This window comes from Chrysemys picta, chromosome 14 (genome assembly GCF_011386835.1).
Source record: "Chrysemys picta bellii isolate R12L10 chromosome 14, ASM1138683v2, whole genome shotgun sequence".
Lineage (NCBI taxonomy): Eukaryota > Metazoa > Chordata > Testudines > Emydidae > Chrysemys > Chrysemys picta.
The window spans coordinates 39,244,430-39,268,728 of NC_088804.1; the positions used below are offsets into that span (position 1 = coordinate 39,244,430).

The 24,299-nt window shown below is 46.2% G+C and overlaps 1 protein-coding gene across 8 annotated transcripts in view; it reads right to left on the minus strand.

The window, feature by feature from the left end:
* The window catches only part of KIAA0513 (KIAA0513 ortholog), an 82,561-nt gene that overhangs the window by 43,908 nt on the left and 14,354 nt on the right, over positions 1-24,299 (minus strand). For 2 of the 8 annotated variants that reach the window (XM_065567297.1, XM_065567302.1), the window contains exon 2: positions 10,947-11,196. The exons of 5 other annotated variants lie outside the window; for them this stretch is intronic. The gene's annotated coding sequence lies outside the window, so the exon portion shown is untranslated. Of the gene's footprint in view, positions 1-10,946; positions 11,197-14,522; positions 14,795-24,299 lie in introns of those variants that run through there. One more of the 8 variants, XM_042852101.2, reaches the window with a different exon arrangement.

Here is a 24,299-nt window from a genome sequence, read left to right on the forward strand (position 1 = left end):
AAGTGCTTTCAGATTCAGGTTGATGACTTTGCAATGCAGCAGTGCATGGTGGGCCTGACCTAACCGCTGTTCTGAGTGGGCTAATGGAAGTTACATCTTTAACCCCTTACTATATAAACAAAAGTTAACAGTAAAGATGCAGTGTTGACATTCACCCGTTTCTAGTTTAAAGAGGGACCCTCACTGTCTTAATCACATTAAAAAAAAAAAAAAAAAAAGCTTTTGCTACGTTAAATATCACCCCAATTATCAAAACAGTAAAAAAAGGGAAGCGGAATGACTTTTTATTGTTGGCACTGTTTATCTTTTTGCCCCTCTCAGCTTGGACAATGGAAAGAGATGGTTGTGTTCATTTGCTAGACAACTGCACTCCCTGGTACTCCTCCTTGGCGTAATGCTCCCAGGGAATGCCAGACTGCTTACAAACATTCCAAGGGGAACGATGTATTTTTAAACACACTGATGCCAGCCTTAAGGTTTGGGAATGGCCTATTTGCATCAATCAGGCTCAGTCTGACCAGCTGGTGGCCTTTTAAACCAAGCGGGATAAGTTAGCTCGACCTGTATGTGCCCAGCTAACCGCAGATGTAGCCTGCCCGTCTTTAAGGGTCATCTCAGACACCACCACATCCAGGATGCCAGTGAAAAGCAAGCCACTGGAGCTGTCCAGTGTGCTGTTTCTCCACTCCCTCCCCCAATGAGCCCCAGTTCAGGTTCCAGTCCACATGTGAATCAGTGACTAGCAACCAGGCCCTCGTGTTCTCTAGGGCTAAAACACACCTGGGGAGCAAGATCACACCTGGCTCCTGCAACAGGGCCAACAGAGCACACTAGCTGCTAGGCCAGTGTAAGGGAGAGGAGAAGGTGCAGGGCCGCCTTCTGTGGATTCTACTTTTCCCAGCATAGCTACTGGGCAGGCAGATGCAGTGCCATCTTCCCCACAGGATAGTGGGCCTCCCCCATCCCCTGGAAGGACCATCGCTAAGGTAAGCGGGTAGTTCAATCTCCACCACCCGTGACCTCTCTGCCAAGATTGCAACAGCGGTGCTAATTCCAGTGTACTATACAATTCCCCCCCACACACACACCCATTTTAAAGACAAAAACAGCTGGGACAAAGAACAGCACATGAACCCTGGGACGTGAACCAAATTTCACCTCAACATCTGATACCAAGGATCCTTCTCCATCTAAAAGGGCATCAAGCTGTTTAATTCAGGTAGTACCATTCCCCTCCCTAACGGGAACTAACATTAAAACCTCTACTGCTCTGAGCCACCACGCATTTAAAACTTCTAGCTGCCTCCCATCTGCAGGCAGAAAACAAAATGGCCAGAGGAGAATCTGCTCCCTTTAGAAGCTAGTAAAATCTAGAGAGGGGATATTGCAACAAAACCATCTGAGAAGAACAGTTTTGAGTTATGCTGAAAGGCAGGCTTTGGGAGCAGAGAGTGCTTGAAAAGAATCCAAGTGAAGACAGACCAGGAAGGAGACTCCGATTTCATAGATCCGTAGAGTTTAAAACCAGAAAGAACCATTAAATCATCTAGTCTGACCTCCTCTATATCACAGGCCATAGAATTTCACCCAATACCCCTGTAAAACTTGTTTTATTCAAACATACCATCCAGAATTGGATACAGGTGGGAGCTTTTATATCCGTTCTAACAAGGCCTACGCTACTAATCAATTGCTTTGCCAGCCTAAGAACGTTAAGATCAGAGTTTACCGAATAAACCTTGGTCGCGGAGAGCACAGAAAGCTAGAAGAACACCTGACAGCTCTTTAGCGATGATGAAATTTCCGAAAGCCCAATGCTAGATCTGACTGCATCCATTTATCTGCTGATACACTGCTGGAGAGGAAATTGCATCTAAGAATGAAGAAAAGCTGCCGCCATCTGTGGATTTCCTAATCAAGCGTGAGATGAAATATACCCCAGCTCTCGCAGCAGCAACTCGTAATAAGACTTTTGCTGATCCAACACCGCAGCTCAGGGGCGTGCAGTACAGTGTCATGCGTGGCAGTGATGGCATAAATAGAGGTGTTGCAATAACCCTGTAAATTTGCTGAGATTAAAGTGTCGCCAGCTCTCAAATGCACAATGTTTGCCAAGTGCCTGATGCTGGAGTTGGTACCAAGAGATACAAACAAAGATAGGTTTCTTTGTACAGCGCCTAACACAATGGGGTCTTGCTCCACAACTGGGGGTCCAGCTATACAAACAGCAACAGGCTTTGCCCCCGGCGACGTAGAGTCTAACAGACATGGAGAAGGTCGGATGTACTGGGTGACCCAGAAGAAGGGGTTAAGATAGAACATTACATTTGACTGATGAAGGGTTAGGGCAGTGTGGGCCACATCAGAGAGGAGAGTCGGTCTAGGAGGATTTGACAGAGGACAGGGTGGAGGCAGGCACGCTGGAGTTGGAATGACTTCCTGTGGCTAGTGGTTCAATGCATGGATGCACAGAGGAGAGAGCGGGGAAGGAAACAAAGGCAGCCTTGAGGCTGGTATCATTGCTGGGGCGGGAGGGGGATGCGATGAGAAAGCAGATCTGAGATGCAACCCAGGCAGAGCTGTGCAGATCCTTGAAGGCAGTAGGTCAGCACTACGGAGTGGCAGGCAAAGGGAGTGAGCCAGTGGATGGGTTCAAAGAGCATAGCGCTTAAATCAGAGCAACAGACCAGGAGGTAATTTTGTAGGTTTCATTTTGGATGGGCTGGGGGATGACGGTGACTTGGGATTTCCAGGCTTGGCACACATTTTTCCGACGTAGACATGGCCTTTTCTGACACGGCCTTTGCAGTCAGACACTTCCACTCCCACAGCTAACCCAGAAGGAATTACCCACCCCAAAACCTTACGGATTGTAACGGAGCGGGAGGAGAATTCTGGGCCTGGACATGCAAATGAGCAGGGCACAGCCCAGTACCCCAAATGAAGACTGAGTCATTCAGGAAGTACAGAACCAACTTTAATGTTATAACTAAAGAGAAAAGGGAACTGAACAATGACAAGCTTATTCACTAGCCCAGCAGGAAAACAAAGAAACCAAGATTTAAAACCACTGGTTGCAAAACCATCAGAGGAGCAGGATTAGAGAGGAAAGGGATGCAGATGCCAAGGTAATGCTAGCAATCAGACGATGAAGTTGCTTTTAATTATCCTTTTCCCCCCAGTGGAAAACAGTGCAGCTTAGAAACTCATCTACAAAAACAGCACAATCCATTTTTAAAAAGGGAAAGGACAAGGCCAATAAATCAGTCTCCGTACATTAAAAAAAAGGAGTTTAACAAGGGGGTGTTCAACATAGTTACAGCTCGATTGGGTTACAGCAGCTTGGTCTGATCTGCGTAGGACAGGACACACAACCTTAAAAAAGGATGTGCTTTAGCCCAGCTAGAGACAACTGGGTTTAGCATCCATGGCTGAACTGTTTCGACTGCACAGAGAGGAAACCGAGTCACCCTGCCAAGGTCACACAGATCACAGACATCAGGTAACACATGAGAAAGCCAAAGGAAATCCTGCATAACAAATGTCGGCAGCAGAGAAGTGGGTCTCCTGGGAAGACTAACACCCGTTGCAAGGTTCTGAGAGTAAGGAAATAAAACAATTACCGACATGACCTTCACCCTCAACAAGAACCTTCATACTTGGCTTGCGCACAGTGAGCACCAGGCCAATGCACCACTTATCATTGACAGCCACAGTCTTAAATGGTGAACAGGCCTCACGCTGGCCCTTTGCGTAAGGCAGATTTAAGAACAAATGAAATTGAGGAGGTTTTTTCCCTGCAGGTAAATGGATTAAGCCTCTCTAGAACTGGGTCAGAGGGTTTAGGCCTAGCAGCACACACAGCCAACCCAGGCATCTGAAAGCAGAAGATAACATCGGGTGTGAGACCCTCCTCGCAGCCAGTGGGGCCACAGAGAGCAGTCTGCACCTCTCAGCAACTTGCAGGTGGTGCTTTCTTAGCAATTCATCTCTGGACGTTTCTCCCTGCTCTGAATTTCTTCAGGTCCCTGTGGATACGGAGTCAAAGCAAACAGCAGATCCTTGTTAATATGCACCAGTGACAGCGGAAGTCCCTTTGTGAAGCCCTGAATTTTGTAAAGCCCACTACTGTATGCGATGCTAAGGTGGAGAGAGTCAGGACTCCTGGGTTCCGTTCCCAGCTCTGCCAACAACTCGTTCTGCAACTTTGGGACAAATCCCTTAATCTCTGTGCTGCATTTTAGCTGTCTGTAAAATGGGGATAAAGCCCCAAATATTCAAGAGAAATTATGGTCCATGCACAGCCTTGACCCTTGTGCCCAAGTCAAGGCTGGTGTGCACTAACCCTAACTCTCTCTGCTTCACGGATTGCTTTTGAAGATGCAAGACAACACCCATGTACCTCGCAGGAGAGTCAGTATAGCTTAGCACAGCATTTTGCGATCCTCACATAAAGACGCTGCAGGAGCTCGGAGTATATTATTCTGAAGAGCTCTAGCACTACAATGGAAATACAAAGAGCAGAGCAGGGCACTGGCTGCTTCATTGCCCTGGAACATGAAACACACACTGCGCTACAGGTAGGTGCGACACAGGGAGCCTGCGAAAGATTAGCGGGCAGATTAACGCGGCCCAGCTGCAGAATTGTCAAGCCCCACTACAGCGAGGCCTCAGCATCCGACCAGAGAGAAAACTGCTCCCGTCTCATCACAATTAGCATCTGCGATTTCCACAGCTGCTTTTGCTCCCCATCTGCGTTTGTTTAAAAGGCCACTCGACCCCGCCCACCAGTGTCACTTATTATCACTGGAATTATAAACTTGAGTCATCCCTTCTGTGCTGGTGCAATTTGCATAATTATGACATTGGAACCCATACTCACATCTGCGAGCTCCATGGAGACCAAGTTCCAGCCCTGAAGTCAGAGGCTATTAAAAGCTGTAATTAAAATGAAACAACCTTTCGCTGCTTTCTTTGCACGTACAAAACAGACACAATAGCAGCTTGCACCCATGTTCTCCCCAACCCCAGCTGGCAATCTCCTGGCGAGCAAATATTCCTTCAGGGATCTGCAGCGCCCCTCCCTTTGCGTCTATGAGAAGAGAAACGTTAGCTTCTCCAGTTCACAGTGGATAGCAAGCCGATGCTCAATATGCAGGGATACCAATATTTTCAGCATCGGGCGCATGCAAAAACGCGTATGCCCTCACGACGGCAATTCCTGCAACCGTGCAAGCAATTGTGATAGACGTGCAAACAAAGAAACCAGCGCATCATCAGGCCGAGCCTATTCAGCCCCTGGCAGAATTTTGAATCATTCTGTTGCCAGTTTTAGGCACTGACTGGAGTGATGTGTCTAAGCACAGGCAGGGGCAGCGTGGGCTAGTGCAGTGTCTCTCAACGCCCCGGCGCCGGTCCCTGAGATCTCCCTGACACAGATTAGGAAGGCAGTAAGTCGGTCCCTGGTATTAAAAAACATGGTCTAAGTAGACTAAAAGCATGGGACTAGCAGCTAGGACCTGCTGGGTTCTACCACCAGCTCTGCCACTGATGCGTCACCTCCCCGTGCCTCAGTTTCCAAATTGCAAAATGATGACATTTACTTGCTTCATGGGAGGGCGGGGATGAGAATGCAATATACTTATTAAATATCCTGCAACCCAGGCACTGTGGCAAGTAGAGAGAGCACCACAGAAGGGACAGAAAAACCCACCCAGTTCCTCTATGCTGTGCCACTGATTTTCCGTACTCTTGTTGCCCATTACAATGATCCGCTCGGGCCAGCTTTCTCCCTTGCAACATACCTTCCCCTCCTACTGGACCCGGCAGCGATGTCCGAATCCTAGAATCAGAGCAAGTCCCTCTGGAAGGGATCACGATGTCACAGGACGCGCTGCCGGATCAGGCAAGAGAGAACATGAACAGTTTAAGACCTGATTCTGTACCTAAAATGTAGGTCCATCTAGCTAAGTCGCTCGGGGGTGTGAAAAATTTCACACTCTGAGCACCACAGTTAGATCGACCTAACCCCTGGCATAGAAATGGCTGGGTCAATGGACTCCTTCTGTCGACCTAGTTACCGCTTCTTGGAAAACCGATTACCTACGACGACGGAAAAATCCTTCCTGTCATTGTAGGAAGTGTCCGCCCTGCAGCGGCGCAGCTGCAGCATGGACGTACCCATAGAATAAAGGGCTGAACAAATGGAGGGCTTACGCCTGGTGGCATTTCTCTGCCTGTAACGTGACAACTTTTGAACGGAGCTCTGCACCCGATCCATTCCAAAATTCCAGGGAACGTTCTAGGTGTCCACGGGGAAAAATTGGCATCCGGTTAGCAGGCTCAGTAGTTTCAACCAAGTCCGTAACCGTCTACAGATCAAAGAACCGGTTGATGGCACCATTCCAGCCTGGCACACCTCCCATCTCCGCTCTGCCCAGGACACAGTTTAACACGTTGACACCCTGGATGACTTACCTGCCAGACAGAGAAAAGAAAGAAGAATGGTGGGGGAAGGGAGACAGAGCCCTGATACAGTGGGGAAATGGGGGACAAAGGTATGGGGGAGGGGGATGCAGAACCTTTGCCATGGTAGGGAAGAAGGAAACAGGAGGCCCGAGGGGTGAGAAGGCGGAATAAGGGGACACACAGAGCTCTTGGCATGGAGGTTCAGTGGGAGACAATGGTATTGGGGGGAAGGACATGGGGAACACAGAGCTCGCTCCATGGTGGGAAAGAGCGGGATGGGGTACCCAGAGATCCTGCTATACAGGGGAGGAGGCACACTGAGCCCCTCGCAAGAGGAAGAAGGTAGGGGGTTGCTGGGAGTCCCTGACAGAGGGGGATGGGAGGGTGGTGCCCAGGGAGCTTCAGGCGAGGGTGAGGAAGAGAGGGATGCAAGGAGCCCCAGGTGTGTGCAATGGACCCAGCCAACGGAAGCAACAAAGCGTGCGACCCTCTAGTAACAATATCGTCTAACTCTGTGAGGAAAAGCCTGTCTTTATGCGTGATGCTGACATGCAGGCAAAGCCAGGAGAGAGGGACATCAAAGCTTCACAATCCATTTAAACCTTGGTCTACATTTAAAAACCAGATTAGACCTAGCTACCTCTCTCCCCGAGCACCGTAGTTAGGTCAATTAACCCCATGGTTTAGACACAGCTAGGTCAACAGAAGCACCATTCTGTTAATCTAGCTACTGCCTCTCGGAGAGACAGATTAAAACTACATTAACGGAAAAAGAAGAACAGGAGTACTTGTGGCACCTTAGAGACTAACAAATTTAACTTCCTCATTAACGGAAAAAAACCCTTCCCTCGACACAGCAGCATCCATGCTGTGGCAGCCAGAAATGTGCCGCTGTAGTGTAGACATGGCCTAAAAGGTCCCCTGTGCGACTTCCCCAAATGGGTAGATCATCTCCAGGAGACCCAACCTTTCCTGTCACTGTTGCTCTCATTAGCACCATCTGTGAATAAATCTGAGACACAAACTGAATTCCTTTCTCCACATGCACTCCCCCCGCCCCCACATAATCGAATCTTCATTCCAAATCTACCAAACACACATTTTAATCGTTTGAGAAACAGTTCTGCTCATACCGAACACTCCTGTAGCCTCCTGTTTGACTCACAGTGTCCCCAAGTCCAACCATTCACCTCCCAGCAAAACCCAATGACAGCAGGAAGAGGGACCCTGTCAGAAGCTACGGCCTGGTCTACACGGAAGAGTTCGGTCAACAAAGCTACGTTGGTCAGGGATGTGAAAACGCCACACCCCTGACTGGCATAGTTATGCCGACCTAACCCCCAGTGCAGACGCAGCTGTGTCAATGGAAAAATGCTTCCAGGGATGTAGCCACAGTAGTCTGGAGAGGTGGTGTTCCTACAGAGATAGAAAAGCCCCTTCCTCCATTGTAGACCATCTCCTCTATGGGCTTATGCCAGCATAGCTAGGCCAATATAGTCTCCGCAGACCAGAGAGAGCCTAAATAGTTGCTGCAAAGTGAGTTTAACATCTCCCCAGCTGCGTCAGAACGACCCTGCCTCATTCCTCCTGCATCCCATCAACCCCCTCTTCCTTTCCTGCAGCACACCCTCATTGCAAGGGAGGAACAAACAAACAGAGCCTGAGACACTGAGAGACAAGAACCAATTATGTCAATGACCTGCCATCATTTACTTCTGACAAGTAACACTCTGAATTGGAAAGGAAATCAACCAGTCAGTCAGTCCCAGGCCCTGGTATCCATTAAAAAGACACATATTTAGTCTTTCTGCAGTGATGAGCTGTATCCCCATCGAAGCTAGAAAGGGAAATGTTTAAGGGATGTGGTCAGGCTAAACACTGGGGACCAAATTCTGCTTGTACACCAGTGTAAATCTGGAATAACTCCATTGGCTCCTGCAGGTTTATACCGGTGTGAGCACACAGAATTTGGCCCAACGCACCAATAACCTTGTCTATGTCACCAACAGCCTCTAAATCATTAAAACTGGAAGGCTTCATACACTAATTTACTTGTCACTATTAATGCTGTTTGCTGACGCTTGCTCTCTCTTGGACAATAAAATAGAAATTCAATCAGTTTGTTTTTTGGTTTATTTCCCACTACCAACATACGGCTGCAATGCTTGGGTTGCAGACACCACAGAGATCATTTACTGACTTTAAAAAAAAAAATTGCTTCCTTTGGAGTTTAAAAAAATAAATAAATTATAAAGGTTTTATAAAAACACTTCCCCCAAAACTTTGGGGCTGAACTGAACCTGAAAGCAACTGTTTAAATAAATGACAGGTTTCAGAGTATCAGCTGTGTCAGTCTGTATTCGCAAAAAATGTACCTACATAATATACATACAAAACACACAATTTTTCAAAACAACATTTAAAAATTACAGAACCTGTCACTATTTCATAACTGTGCTAGTATGTCTGCAGGAAGATGCTATTTTGATATTTCACAGGCCTGGGAAGTACAGGAATGTGAGAGGGAAAGTGGCAATAGCCGTAAGAATTCTTAGCTCTTGTCTAGCACTTTCCATGAGTAGATCTCAAAGCACTTTACAAAAGGTCAGTATCATGATTCCCATTTCACAGATGGGGAAACTGAGGCACGGGTAGACCAATTACTGTTCACGGTCAACTAAGTTCTATTCAGTTTCTTTTTAAGGGTGACCCAGTCCACTTCTTTTCTTTTAAAGAGATGGATAATTCAACCTTGAATATTAAAGCTGATTTTATTTTTTAAAGAAGAGAGCTATCTTGCAATTCTGGAAGTCTCTTGCTTTTCTTGTGCATCCCAACTGCATCATTTCCATTATATCAGATGCCAGCTTCTTATTTTATTATATTTAAAAAAAAAAAAACAAATTAAACATCTCTTAAAGGGACAGGCTCTTCAAGAGCACCCATTTAGACCACCTTTTCCACTGCACTGAAAGTTTTCCCTTTAATTCCAACCAGCAGGACATATTTTTCAGCATCCAGAGGAGATATTTAACTAAGCCAGATATTTGAGAGTTCCCCTTTTTTCTTTTCTTTTCATTTTTTTTGGGGGGGGAGAAGAGGAGAAGACAGACAGGAGCCCAGATTGACCTTGCTAAGCCATTTGATGATCCAGCTACTTTCATAGCTGCAACCCCTTAAATGAAAATATTTTTAACAAGCTTTTCACGCACTAGAGCTCTCAGAAATAAGCTCAGGCATTGACTAATTTGAACTGCTGCCTCCAGCCTTTTATTGAGTTACTGGGATATTACTCCAAGAAGCTGATCAGCAAAGCTGGAAGCCTGTCACTGAAACACAATACTGCCAACGCCTCGGGATAAGATTTCAGATCATGAGTTTCCCACGCCAGCAGGCGGCCTGTCCGTGCACAAAAGGTACCTCTCAGCCAGGGAGAGAAGCTATAAAACGGATTGCTCCACACTGCACCAATGGGCTCTGAAGCGAATGCAATCCAGCCATCTGCAACCCACTGCATTAGTGCAATGAGAAGATTTTAAAGGGACAAGGATGTTTTGCAAGGGGGATCCCCAGTGGAAAGAGAACAGAGAAAAATGTCACACACACACACCCTGACCCAAATAATTCAGACCGCTCTGCAAAAGCTTCTCAGGCAAAAACCGAGATCTCTCCAGTTCCAGGCTGTCCCCCACACGCCAGGCTCCCTGCTTTGGCACTCAGTCATTTCCCTTCCTTTTCACCTCACCTAGAGTTTACCTGTCAAAGCGCCTTTGTTCCCTGTGCTGTTCTGCTTGTTCAGTGGCAGGTTATCAGAGCTCAGAGAGGGTCTTATCTGACTTCACAGGAGCAAGGGGAACGGGGAACAAGCAAGATTATCCATGGTGTTCCACTGAAGAAGCTGAAATTCCTTTCTCAGGAGCTCATATGCACCTAATCCACCTCCCCCACCTCCCCCAAACGTACACCCCTCTCATCTCCTCTCCCCATGCCTGCCCAGCACTCATTGCATGTCAGCTCAAAGAGGAAGGAAGGTGTGTGTGTGGTGGTGGGGGGGGGGCAGAAACGTTGTGTAATTTTGACAGGGGGTTTCTGTTCCCAAGCACAGGACACTCCAGACAACATTGCAACTAAACTCCCCAACAGCAAACCTCAAAGAGAACAAAACACAAAGCAAGGGCATTGCCTCTCTGCAAAACTAACCAAGCTACACTGGTCAGAATCAGCAGCGGTTTACCTCTTCCACTCAGGGGTCTGAGAACCGAAGCAATATACTTATAGGGCATCGTCTCGCATGCTGGGCTTAGATGCTGTACTGATGGACAGCATGCCAACCCCTAAACCAGACAGATAGTTCCACTATGAATAAAGAATTTCATGCATCTTTAAGTTTAGCAAAGTTAAAATAAATATCTCCGGCTCTCTGGTGATCTCGTTCGAAAGCAGTGCAATTACTGTAACTACCGCGGGTCATAAATTACCTGCTTTGCCACTTGCCTGGTGATCTGTGCCAGGAAGATGAAGAAGAGGAGAGAGGGAGAAACGTCCAACTCTAGGCAGCTGTTGAGAGGGGAGGAGAGAACAATCCAACAGCAAGGGGCAGATGCTCAGCGCAGTGCGCAAAGCAATTCAGCACGCAACATCCAGCAGCCACCAGAGCTGCGTGTGTGTGTGTGAATCCTCGTGCATCCGTCTCCAAATCAGCCACACGCGTGCACACCCACACGCACCCTGTTGATCACAATAGGCTCTTGTCAGTTTCCCCACCTCGAGTTCCAAATAGCAATTCGCACACAACATAGTCACTGACTCAGCTAATCATTTCTCTTTCACTTAAAGGTCAAACGCCGAGGGACTTTTATTTATAATGCCATTTTCGGAGCAGACAGCGAGGAGCACGTCCCAGAGCTACCAAAAGGCTTTGACATTTTAATTCCACAGAGCATCAGAGCAGTAAATGGTGGGACATCAATAGGGTGACCAGATGTCCCGATTTTATAGGGACAGTCCTGAATTTTGGGTCTTTTTCTTAAATAGACTCCTATTACCCCCACCCTGTCCCGATTTTTCACACTTGCTGTCTGGTCACCCTAGACGTCAAGGGGTCTGAAAGCATTCTCCTCCCCGACCCAGCAAGGGGCTATGTGAATTGTGCATCACAAACAAGCTGGGAACCCACCTCACCATCCTCCGCAAAGCACTCAAGTGAGAGGTTAGCGGATGGAGCGTTTGGCCCTTGCACCTCCCTGTGGGGGGTGGAGGTGGAAATGTGGATTCAAAAGAGCAAATGAGAGGGTGGGAGCCTTGAAACAGGCAGAAAAGGTTCATCCAAAGTTGGGAACGTTGTCAGTTTTTACTTTGAAAAATCACCGCTCTTCCCAGCCCGCTCTAGAAACAACCGGTGCAGATAAGCTCCACAACAGGGGTATGGCGACCACTCTGCCCTTCCTACCCCACTCAGTGGGAAAAGGGTTCTAGAAAGGAGAAGGCTGAGATCTCTGCAACGGTGCAAACCCTGCATCTGACAGCAGCGACACTGCAGCATCTAGGAGCCTGCTGTATTGTATTGATAAAGGAGCAGGATATCAGGGAGGCTTTATTGATGAAGCACCAGTTTGCTCCAATACAATAGCTAGCCCCTTCACTTCCATTTTTTATTCTAGCATCTTCCGTCTCTTTCTATTGGTATTCTTTGCTCTCTATTCCCACAGAACAGTACAGCAGCTACTAAGAGTTTTGTGGTCACTAGCAAGCAATAAACATGGCTACTGAACTGACTTCACAGATCTCGGCAAAAGCCCCACTCTACCACCTGCTCCTGTTACAAGGCAGAACCTCTTTTCTCGCCACAGGATTAGGACCCTTGTACTAATTAGAGCTGCAGCCACTAGAGGGCGACACAAACACTGTCCAATCAAGGGCAGCGAATCACGTAGCACTAATGAGTTCCGCCCTTGCACTTTGAGAGCCGTCTCGAGCCCTGTCCTCATTGGGAGTAAAATCAGGCTAGCTGTGACTGTGTGTAAAGTGGTACCATTCTTCTCCCAGAGCAGACAGAGACCGATAACAGCACGCGCTCCTCCACCCGAGCTGCCAGGTGAGTCCAACACGGGAGCAGCTGGGACATTTGTACCTCCTCCTTCTAGGGTAAAATTCTTGAAGTCGGGAGAGAAGGCGGCACAACTCCCAACCCCCATCTCACAGGCACTGGAGAGGACACTGCTGAATGCCAGATCAAAAGGCCATCTGATTGGCCACTCAAACAAGGGATCTGGTGGGAGAATTACTCATGAGCTGTAAATACATTTGATCAAAATCACCGGGGAAGACACGCCGCGGCCCTGTTGGTCAAGTTAGATTTCCTTAAAAAGAAAAATGTCCTACAGATCCGCGGCAACCAGTTGTGCTTTAAAGCGCATTGCTCCCTTAGCAACGGCTGCTCTCAGCTGTCCCAGAGCAGTGGCTCTCAAACTTTTGTCCTGGTGACCCCTTTCACATAGCAAGTCTCTGAGTGCGACCCCCCCCCTTATCAATATATTTAAAAGTGTTTTTAATTTAACACCATTATAAATGCTGGAGGCAAAGCGGGGTTTGGGGTGGAGATGGACAGCTCGCGACCCCCCCATGTAATAACGTTGCGACCCCCTGAGGGAGTCCCGACCCCCAGTTTGAGAACCCCTGTCCCAGAACTTAGCCTCGAGGAGGGAGAGATGACTCGGTATCAAGCCTGGCATCTTACATGCACCCTGATGTATGTAAGCCACTTGTTAGGGAGCTTTACACGTCCGCCTTTCTGTATCTGACCCACGTAGACACTCCTGCTTTCAGCTGTGGTGGCCCCCGGTGTCAAACAAGGCGGCAGCTGTCATGGAAGCGCTTGAGAAGGCCACAGCCCTGTTTAATACACCTTCCGCCAAAGCCTCGTCCTTGAGGCAGAGGGCATTCAGCACTCCAATCAGCATCACTCTCGTGATGGACGGCCTCTCTCTGCCACCCAACCCCACATCACAGCAAACGCGATCCTCTATAAGGCTTTCCAGTACTTTTCAGTAATCCTGTGCATCCAACTCAGAGACACAGAACCTCTGTTCTGAGGGCTCAGACACCCCTCTAATTCATGTTTTTAAAAGGCACCTCGCTGCTGTGCACGGCATGTGGCTTGAAGTTACTGATCCAGAGATGCATATTTTTCCATCTTAAGATGCATTTTTAAAAAGAAATATCATGCATGTGAATGTGGCCAGTAGTTTCAAGCAGAAAACCAAATGTGTCAGTAATTTACTACTTTCCACTGATTAAAATCATCATAATTAACATGTCCATTGCAAAGAACGTTTTAAAAAAATTATCCAGACCCAAAGCTTTTATATAACAAGGCTATGCCACCATACCTTAGCTTAGTTCCATCCCTTTCCACCCTCTTCCTACAGCCCACTTTTGTCTGGTATCACCTGTTTTCAGGTCTTAACTTTCATTGTAAGATCTCTGATGCACAAATAGCAGATCCCAGTTTAATCTCAGTTCTGCTGTTGTAAATCCACAGCAACTTCAATCGAGTGACTCCCGATTTGCACCAGAGTCACGCAGATCAGAGTCTGGCCCCATGTCTTATTTGCTCTGTGAACTGCTATTTACGTTCATGGCACTGTATCAGTGCACACAACAATCCATCTGTGTTTTCTCTCCATGACCCTGCAGAGCCACCAGACAGGAGCAGAAGGAACAATGGTATTTATTTCAACAAAGGGTATTTCAATCATTCCCCCCACCCCCAACTTTGACATTTCATCCCTAAAATCATTAGTTTCTTCCAAAAAGGAAATAAAGATCCAACAGCCCAGTCAACCTAATGTCCCATGCATATCTGCAGGAACAGCTAAGGAACGTGAGCTGTCCATCTCTACTGTGTATCAAGCTTGGTTATTACTACAGAGATCGAGATTCCATGGTGAGTTACAGAAATATATTTGCAGTCAGAAGTTCCCCTCCCAATTCCTTCTCAATTTCCTTCAAGCTTTACCTTGAAAACAACTGCATGGAAAACAAAACAGACTTACCCGCCATTCGCTAATCCATGGTGTATTTGAATCCAGAAGATTACTCAACATCTGACAGCCCCGGCAGCTTTAAACTCACTGGGGCATGTGGGAGATTATTTCTGGTTACGTTTTCTTCCCCCGCCTCCTCCCCAAACTCTGAGGTAGGCTCGCAGCAAAAGAGAAAAATCCCAAACCAGGCCAGAGAGCAGAAACGAAGATGTGATTCTGTTAGACAGCACAGCTAATATTTCAATCCTACTGCACTGCTGGACGTGCCAAAAGGAACTAGACAATGGAAGGAACATTAATTTCATAATAGAAGTCCTTGGAAGGAACAACATGGGCCGATATCTTCAGATAAAAACAAGATGTATTTTTTATTCCAGGCTTGTTACAACTTGTCCACCCTTCCTGCTAAACAATGTCCCAGGAAGAGTGCCCCTCAGGCCCTTTGCAGCGTCTTGCAAAGATGCGTCATCTTCGTTGTCTTATTTCCATAAGAGGATCATTTACTTTCCTGCTATTAAATAGGCTGCCCCATGCAAAGAAAATGCAAGGTTCACAGTGCCTGTCAGTCCACAGTTACTGAACTATACACACAGGAATCCCTTGCAGCCACTTCTGCGGTAGAACATTACAGCAGTTTCACAGCACACAGGAACACTACATGAGTGTTTCAGGCTGGAAATGAAGGGTACTTTGGTTGAAACCATAGGGAGAATGTAGATTGGCAGTAGTTACCCACGTTGGAATTGGGTCAAGGGCACTGGGGATAACCCTCCGGTTCTTGCCAAAAAGGACCCTGGGGACTTCAGCTTCCACAAACATATAGGACTTTGGCTTTGATGACTCCTTCAAAACAGCAGCAGCCGCCGCCGCCGCCCAGGCATCAGAGCTCCGTGAGAAAAGTAACACCTAGAGAATGAACCAGCTCCACTTCCGAGTCTCCCATCCAAATACCCGTCCAGCCTGATCAGGCTTAGTGTAGGAGATCTGATGAGGTCACCAGCGGCAAGGTGCAATTCTGCAGTGAAAGTCCTTTTCAATTAGGTGAAAGACAATCTATGAAGACGTCACAACCAGGATCATTGAGCAGAGAAAGACAAGCCTTTCCTAAACTCAAGCAATTATGGCACCGTCCTAATGAGTCCTGGTGGGATTAGAGCAGCATTTGAGCCTACTCCATGGAATGGGGCACAACTGGATGACCATAGAAGGCCCTTCCAACTCAATCATCTAGGAGCTGAAGAGCCCTCCAAATGGGATTGGTAATGAGCTAAGTGATGGAGCTGATCCCCTCTAGGTGACTCATTCAAATACAGCCTGTGTTAGTAATAACTAGAGATCCTTTGCCATTCAATGGCTGGCCGGAGGACTTTGTGAAATAAGTTAGTGATCTAAATTCATTTCCCAAATGGGCAAATCTCTCACGTCACCACCACCAGCGGGCACCTTCACTCGCAACTCAAAGAGAACAACCGTTTGCATGGGCCTGGAGACATCATCATTGTTAAAGCTGGTTATCCCATGCACAAGGTTGAGGCACGTCACAGTACACTGCATGAGGAAGCTTGCACTGCTGCTATCGGCTGCGTGCACATTTTTGGGGGTTCACCGAAGGCTCCAGTTTCCAGGGCCAACAATACGGTGGTTAATTTAGTTTGGTTTCCTGTATGTTCACAATTAATACATAAGGAGTAGAAGACAGGAAAGTCCCCCTCTGCCACAATTATGCTTTTGACAGCAGAACAATAGAGTCCTTAGCATTCAAACAGATTTGTGTGTATATTTTTTTTTACACTTCATTCGGTTGCCTATAATGAAGATTCTGGGGGTTGGGTTAGTCTGTCAGACTCAATAAGCAACCTACTTTTTTTGTACAATGACAGCAAGGAAGAGCTCCAAGAATAGGCATGATCCAAGTCTGCCTTCAATGGTCAAGTTCACATTTTCCAATGCTGGTTCGAGAACACCGGGAGGGAAAGAAAGAGGAGGAACTGATTAAGAGCAATTGGAAGAGCCAAAAGCACTTCAGGTGCACAGGAGGCAGCTAGCAGGGGATTTGCACAGGACCTCTTCCATAAAAGTTACCCAAAGCACCGCTAATTTATGTCTCATGCCCCTTAGCAGAATGAGAAGCATATTACACTGCCTGACTGCAAGGGGAGCTAGGCTTCAGGACACAGCCTGCCCCATGAAACATCATGATTTCCGAGTGAAAGATGTGACACACACGCCTGTTGCAACGAACTGCAAACGATACAAGAGGGCAAAATACCCATGAGTCTGCACCGCTGGATTTTGTAAAATCCATAACCCCCTCTGCTCAATATTTCACCCAGCTTGACAGTGATCTACTGAGTGCTTCAATAAAGGATGAAAAATGGGCCTTAGCTGGAGAGGCCCATGTTGCCCTGGGTGACCCCAGCACTTCTCCAAAAAGAAAGCCTAGTCAGACCAAAGTGGAGCTGCTCCAAGTTCTGAAACCAGTTGTTTGCAGGTGTGGTTTGTTTTTAGCAGAGTTCTTAACCCTTAAGTGGCCAGGACCCTGGGCAGCTCCAAATCTGCAATCTGCACAGGGCTGAACACACCAATGGCATCCAAGCATCAAGCTGAGAACCTGCACATGCTGGCTGCGGCATCACTGCAGGACCTTTGGCTCTGAACTTGGGTTCATTAACTGACTGCTCAAGATCTAATTTTGAAGAGTGACAGCATCAAGTTAAGCACCAAATTATACTCACCCTGAAGTCCAGGAGACTTTTTTAGAAGTAAAAGAGAAAGGAAACGTGTTAATCTTTCTACACATTCCACTTCATGGAGAGTTTTAAAGGAAACAAAACATTTATGGAGTAAAACCAACTGGAGACGACAAGCCCTGACTGCACATTGGAAAGCAATCATCAGATCCACTTGTCTCTCATGTGCCCATCCCTGTGGTATTCCAGATGCCAATTTATCATCTCCCAAGCTATAGGCAAACATACATAAACACCCACTGCAATAGTGTGTTACAATGTGATTTCACTGCCAGTCAGGAGGGGCACTCAAAAAAAAAAATCAAGATATGCCATTGCTCCACCATATCCCTTCAGAAAACTCTCCTAATCCAAAGCATGTCCGTGGAATTAAGCTGGCATCTCCCTCACCAAATGTCCCTGTTTACACAGACTCACTGTGAGGCCTTAGGAAAGTCTCTTAGCTTAGATTCCTTCTATCGCTGGTTTGACATCCTTTAAGTAGGGTAACAGCACTTCCCTGTACCATAGGGATTTGTGGAGGCATTAATTAAAATTGCTAAAGCTCTCAGATTCTTGGAAGAAGGTGTTACAGAAATGTTGCCATGCATGACAGTCAATGGCATTCTCTAGCCAGCCTACTACGGTGTATTGCACCGCGGGTTCCTGGGGTTTGAAATGGGAATGATGTGATACGTGGACGGCAAGAGTAATACAAAAGGTGTTTTGGTACCTGCCGTTCCCGGAAAGACTCTCTAATTGGGTGATAGGGAAGTAGTGAAGACTGCAAGCAGCAAACTGCTGATAGTACACTACTAGCATTTGTGAACAGAGTCACATTGTATGCACGGTGCTTGGGGAAATGGCTAGCATCTTTCTGCCACTACCATGCTCCTCACCCACATTATGCCCGTATGCGTGGCACATGGAGTTTATTTTTGAATTAGGATACGCAGAACGAAATAATAGATTAGATCCCACCTAGTGCATCTTTCTGTCAGTGCAACATTCTTCTCTACTGTATGTTTTGACCAGAGTCTGGAATAATTTTTAAATGTGCCAAGCAATGGAGCTTCCATCACATCTCATGGGAGGTTAGCCCACAAACTAATAGATCTCACCACCAAGGAAGCTCTTCTTGATAGTCTGCAAATTTCCCTTTTCTTAAATGTACTCCTACTTGTTCTTCCTTTTATCATAGCAAATTCCTCTCTCCCTGGGATTCACAGCCCTTTCGAGATTTTCTCTCTTCTACCCTGGGACCTCTGCTCCCAGATTGCTGTCATCTGTGCGCACAACTACCAGATTGATGTGTAATTGCACACACTAGTTAGCTATTGAGTATGCATTGTGTGCACCTTAGCTGTCTGAAAACCAGGCTCATGGATCAGTGCTGGAACTAGAGGTGCTGCCGCATCCCCAAGCATGAAGTGGTTTCCATCATATCCAGGGTTTACAGTTGGGTTCATTGGCTCTCAGCTCCCCCACTATACAAGTTGTTCCAGCATCCCTGGGCTCATGCTAGATAGTCAACTATGCAAAACCACCTCCAGTCTTTGCAAAGAAAAGTTACACACACACACAAGGAATGACATATAGAAGGCTAGAGAGTGCGCATATTTATTCAAGCACTTGTATTCTTGTACTATTAACTGCCTTACAAAGGAGAACTTTCCCCATTCCCAAAGGTTTTTCTCTATTTATGAACAGCTGTTGTACAGCATGCATGAAAAGATCAGCAAGTGACTCATCAGCCTTAATCAAGTTAGGATGAAAGCGTTACATTTACCATCAGCCTCCACACAATCTGCAGAGTGCAGAAGTTATACTAAACAAGTGGAAAATGGCTAATCCCATTCATAACACATTTTGGTACACATACGCAAACTTGCTTAGATGTCGTCTAACAATAATGTACTCATGGATTCTAATCAGCTGCCAAATTTAAGACACTCATCACATGTTGCATTTACATTGTAAATCAGATCACACCAATTCCTTTATCTAGGTTGCTTTTTTGTACATCAACATTACCTTCCTCTCTATTTGCAACATGCAGAATCTGTAGACTGCCTTCATCCAAGTCAACAGCAACCATTCCCACAGCACAAAAACAACTGCCCTGGCTAATTGAGTTGGAAAGATGCATCTCAGTGCTAAGAATTAAGCACACCTTGGAAGTCTGTGGCAATAATTAAAGACAGAAGAAACATGAAAGCTGCTCTTCTTTCTCTTCCTTGCACTAACACATTAGTTACCTCTCCCAGAAGCTGTTCCATTTGCTAATGGAATCAGATGCTTCAACTTGAATGAAAGACATGACAGCAAGGTGGGAAGGGGGAAGAGAATGTAACCAACGAGAAAGCTTGGGATAGGATCGTGACGCTGGCAGACCCGGTGCCAGCTTACGCCAAGGCCCTGACAAATGCTCAGGTAGAAAGCAGTCTGGCCCCCCATGTGTTAACATTGTTAAAATAGATGTTAGGTTTATAAGAATGTGTTTAATGTTTAGACTTTATGAAATGCTTGTAAATTGCTGCATGCATTACCTCACTTACAATAGCTGTATCCTATGTTATAAGGTAATATTTCAGTGTTTGCTTTGAAACTATAAAAGTGTTTGATATGAAACTGGAACACACACCCCCATCCCTCCGCCCCCCGCAACCCCCAGTCAGGAGAGAAGCATTACCAAGTGTGAAATACTAGTTCATGACAAGAGATGTCATCTTCCGCCCAACAAAACAAGGCCTACACACATCAGACAAGCCACTGTGGAACATCAGTGGGCAGAAGACTTTGATTACTTTCCCCACACCATGAAGAGGGGACGTGCACAAAAGCTCGTCCTATCCCAGCTTGAACTCCAAAGGAATGGAATAAAAATTCCTGTCAAGGAGAAATTGTTATCTCGGTGCTGCTTGGAATTCGGAGAGGGCAAAATTTTAAGCATAAGCAAGGGATCCCCAAGCTGTTTGGCTTGGGCTAGCTCTAAAGGGCATACAGAGCTTGCGTATCATAGCAGCTAATACATTTTTGGAACCTACACCTGTAGCTCATTTGTGCGGATATGTTTACTTGCTTTAACCTTGTAAATAACACTTCTTTTTCCTACTTAATAAATCTTTAGTTCGTTTATTACAGGATTGGCTACAAGCATGGTCTTTGGTGAGAGATCTAAGGTACAATTGTCCTGGGGAAAGTGACTGGTCCTTTGGGACTGGGAGTGACCTGAATCTTGCTGTGATTTTTGGTGTAAGGGACAATCTATCACCAAGGCAAGCTTGCCTGGGTGGCAAGATAGACCAGAGTGCCCAAGTGGACTGTCTGTGACTCCATGGTAAGGCTTGAGTTCACAGTTGATACTTGGTTGGTAAAATCTAAGTCTAGATCACACAACCAGTTTGAAGCTGGTGCCCTGTTTCTTGACAGTCTGCCCTGAGGTTGGAACCCACAGTCGAGAGTCACTCAAGACTGTTTAACAAGGATCTCCCACCATCCTTAATTCATCCCTGTTTTTGCTGCAGGTATTCCAGGTACCTGAGAAGAGTGGATAAGCTTGTATATCAAGGTGCTTGACACAAGACAGCATGCTGGCAACTTACCGGCAGCGCTGAAATGACAAGACTAGAACCTCTTTGGGGCAGGAACGATCTTTCTGTTCTGTTTATGTACAGCACCGAGCACAATGAGATCCTGGCCCACGACTGGCCTTCCCTGCAGAGCTACCACAATACAAAAAACATAATAAAAGCGGGGGAGTTGAGTGTTTCTATTCTAGGAGAGCATGGGGGTGTAATTAATTCTCTTTTGCTGTGGAAGCAAATGATGCCACAATCAAAATTATGGCTTCAGGAGGCAAAAGCAGCAAGTGGGGCACAGGTATGTAGTAACAAACCTGGTTTCCATGTGTGGGGGTCTCAGTGATATCACAATGGCAGAGAAATGCAGGAACTAGGAAACATTAGCAGGGTTGTTTCTCAGCAAAGCTCTCTTTAAAGCAATCTAAGTAGTATCAGTATCTCCTTAGCAATAAGGAGCTTCCCTCTGAAAGCTTTAGACAGGGATATGCAGTGCAGTTGTAGCCATGTCAGTGAGGTCATATCTTTTACTGGACCAGCTACAGTTGGTGAGCGAGACAAGCTTTCAAGGCAGACAGAGCTCGCTCTCTCTCACCAACAGAAGCTGGTCCAATAAAAGACAATTCTTCACCCACCTTGTGTCCCTGCTAGGCAGCAAACCATGCAGCAAATGTGCAATAAGATTTAGTTACTGGGCATCAACCGAAAATTCAGGGAAAGAAATTAAGCCAACTTTGGTCCATATAAAACGTTGACAGCTGAGACGGCCCTGCCTGTCAAAGAGATACCTAGGAAAAGCAAGCAGCAACTGCGTAATTAAATGCATGGAGTAGCGTCTGCTAAAGCGTATGGGTTGCCCTGGCAAGTGACAACTTGTCCTTATCTTAGTGCTGCTGTCACACAGACAGGTCTCACTCCATTGGTTACAGAGACGTTAAATGATGTCTCTAGATGCTGTATCTTAGCCTGTCAACTGTCAAAAAAGGCCTCACTTAAGCATAACTCTCCAAAGGGGTAGGTGAGTATGAGGTTTAAATATGGCTTGTAAAGATCCTCCGAGTTCCTCGAACAAAGGGTGCTATATAAAGTATTATTAATCACCATTTATCACTTAATATTATAAAGTCAGGAAAATGTGGCCACAGCAAGGGGAAATACCCTCAGATTCCAGGAGGTACATCAACTCATCGAGATATTTGCCTAGTTTTACAACAGGCTACATAAAAAGCACTACAAAGTCAGTACAAACTAAAATTTCATACAGACAATGACTTGTTTATACTGCTCTATAGACTATACACGGAAATGTAAGTACAATATTTATATTACAACTGTTTTATTTTATAAATTATATGGAAAAATGAGAAAGTCAGCCATTTTTCAGTAATAATATGCTGTGGCACTTTTATATTTTTATATCGGATTATGTAAGCAAGTCGTTAAGTGAGGTGAAACTTGGGCGCACCCAAGACAAATCAGACTCCTGAAAGGGGCACAGTAATCTGGAAAGGTGGAGAGCCACTAGTTTAACCCACTATTTCTTAACCAGAGGGACACAACACCCGGAAGTGAAGGGTGACATAAGAATGGGGGGGGAGGGGTTTGCAAGGATTTTATTACACGCTAAAGCAGAGAGACTCACTCCCTACACACCCTGACCTTTCAAGGTCAAGTATTCTCAGTCAACCTCTCCAAACACACATGTAAATAAATTATACAGGCATATCACTGTTAGTATTGATAACATTTTTTCCTCTTATATAAATGTAAGAGGATGACAAACATTTTACTTACATACAGGGTTGCCACTGAAAAGGCTGAGATACAGTGGTCTACCCTCTGACACGGATGCGATTCTTCCTAATACTGTAGTGCTGGGGGCTAAACTCTCTGACAACAGGCACATTAAAATGGAGAGAGACAGGCTAAGTTATACCAGTGGTGTCAAGGACCCGATTTTCAGAAGTGCCGAGCATCTATAGTTTCAATGGGGGTTGTGGATGCTATGAAAAATATCAGGCCTTGCATCATTACCTAAATGCTATATGACAGAAGCAGGTGGAAGGAGCAGAATCTGTAAGTGTGTTAGTATGCTGGGCTCCTTGGGGTACAGAACTTCGACATCTGTAAAGCTAAAACACACAAAAAATAAGCTCTTCTGCATGAGTTACAGTACGTGGCATATAAATATGTAGACAAGGAAATTTAATTTACAATTGCCTTAAGCAATCTCTATGCACAGACTGCAAGGAAAAAATCCCTTTTCCTTCCACAGATATGAAAACATTTCTGAAAATTATTAAGCAAGTTATTTTTGCTCATTTCATTCCATTTTTATTCAGTAAGGGGTTTTTTTTGTTTTGTTTTGGGCTTTTTTGGCCACAACACAAAGCAAAACAAGAAAGTCAGACTTAATACCAAAAAGCTACACACTACTTATTAGGCGCAGGCAATGGATCAATAATGTAATGCTGCACTTGGACATTTTTAAAATGCTTTACAAAAGTGGCTTGGAATTACCTCTATTTTATAAAGGTGGAAAGGCGAAGCAGAGAGTTGAAATGACTTTCCCAAGGTCACATGATGAGTCAGTGGCAGAGCTTGGACTGGGACCCAGGTCTCATATCTCCGACCATAAGACCATACTGCCTCTCTAGTGTATTACACCCTGGACGCAACTCCTGTTTAGGTCACAACGACGACACGTACAAAAGCAAAAGTGAGCTAGGTGGCACTAACCCCGTCTCTGCTCAGCCAAACTACAGAAGCACCATACAATTTGAGGCAAGTGGGGTACATGCTCAGAAGTAGTCCAGGTCATAGAGGGGGAATGCAAGTTAAGACTGAAGGTCATGGGAAGAGTTGGCCCAGTACCAAAGTAGAAGGGGATGCTGAGGGACGGGATTGAAGAGCACCAGCAGGCTAGGAAGACTGGAAGGAGCAGGTAAGTGCTGCAGGTCAAAACCAAAAAAACCGCCACACTGGATGAGACCAACAATCCATCTAGGCCAGTGGTTCTCAACCAGGGGTCCAAGGCCCCCTGGAGGGCCACGAGCTGGTTTGAGGGGGTCCACCAAGCATGGCTGGCATTGGATTCGCTAGGACCCAGGGCAGAAAGCTGAAGCCCCACCATGCAGGCAGCCCAAGGCTCTGAGCTCCAGCACCTGGTGCTGAAACCTGAGCAACTTAGCTTCACAGTGCCCCCTGTGGCATGGGCCCCGGGCAATTGCCCTGTTTCCTACCCCTTAATGCCAGCTGTAGATTTTATATGGAGAAAAACAACTGTGGCACAGGTGGGCTGTGGAGTTTTTCTAGCATGTTGGGGGGGGGGGGCTCAGAAAGAAAAAGGTTGAAACCCCCTGATCTAGGTCATGCACCTCTGCCTTCAGACAGCCCCAGATGCATCTCCATAATGGCCAGCAGTTAAGCTTACATAATACCCACCCAACCGAGAACGGTTTAGAATCCTGGCAATT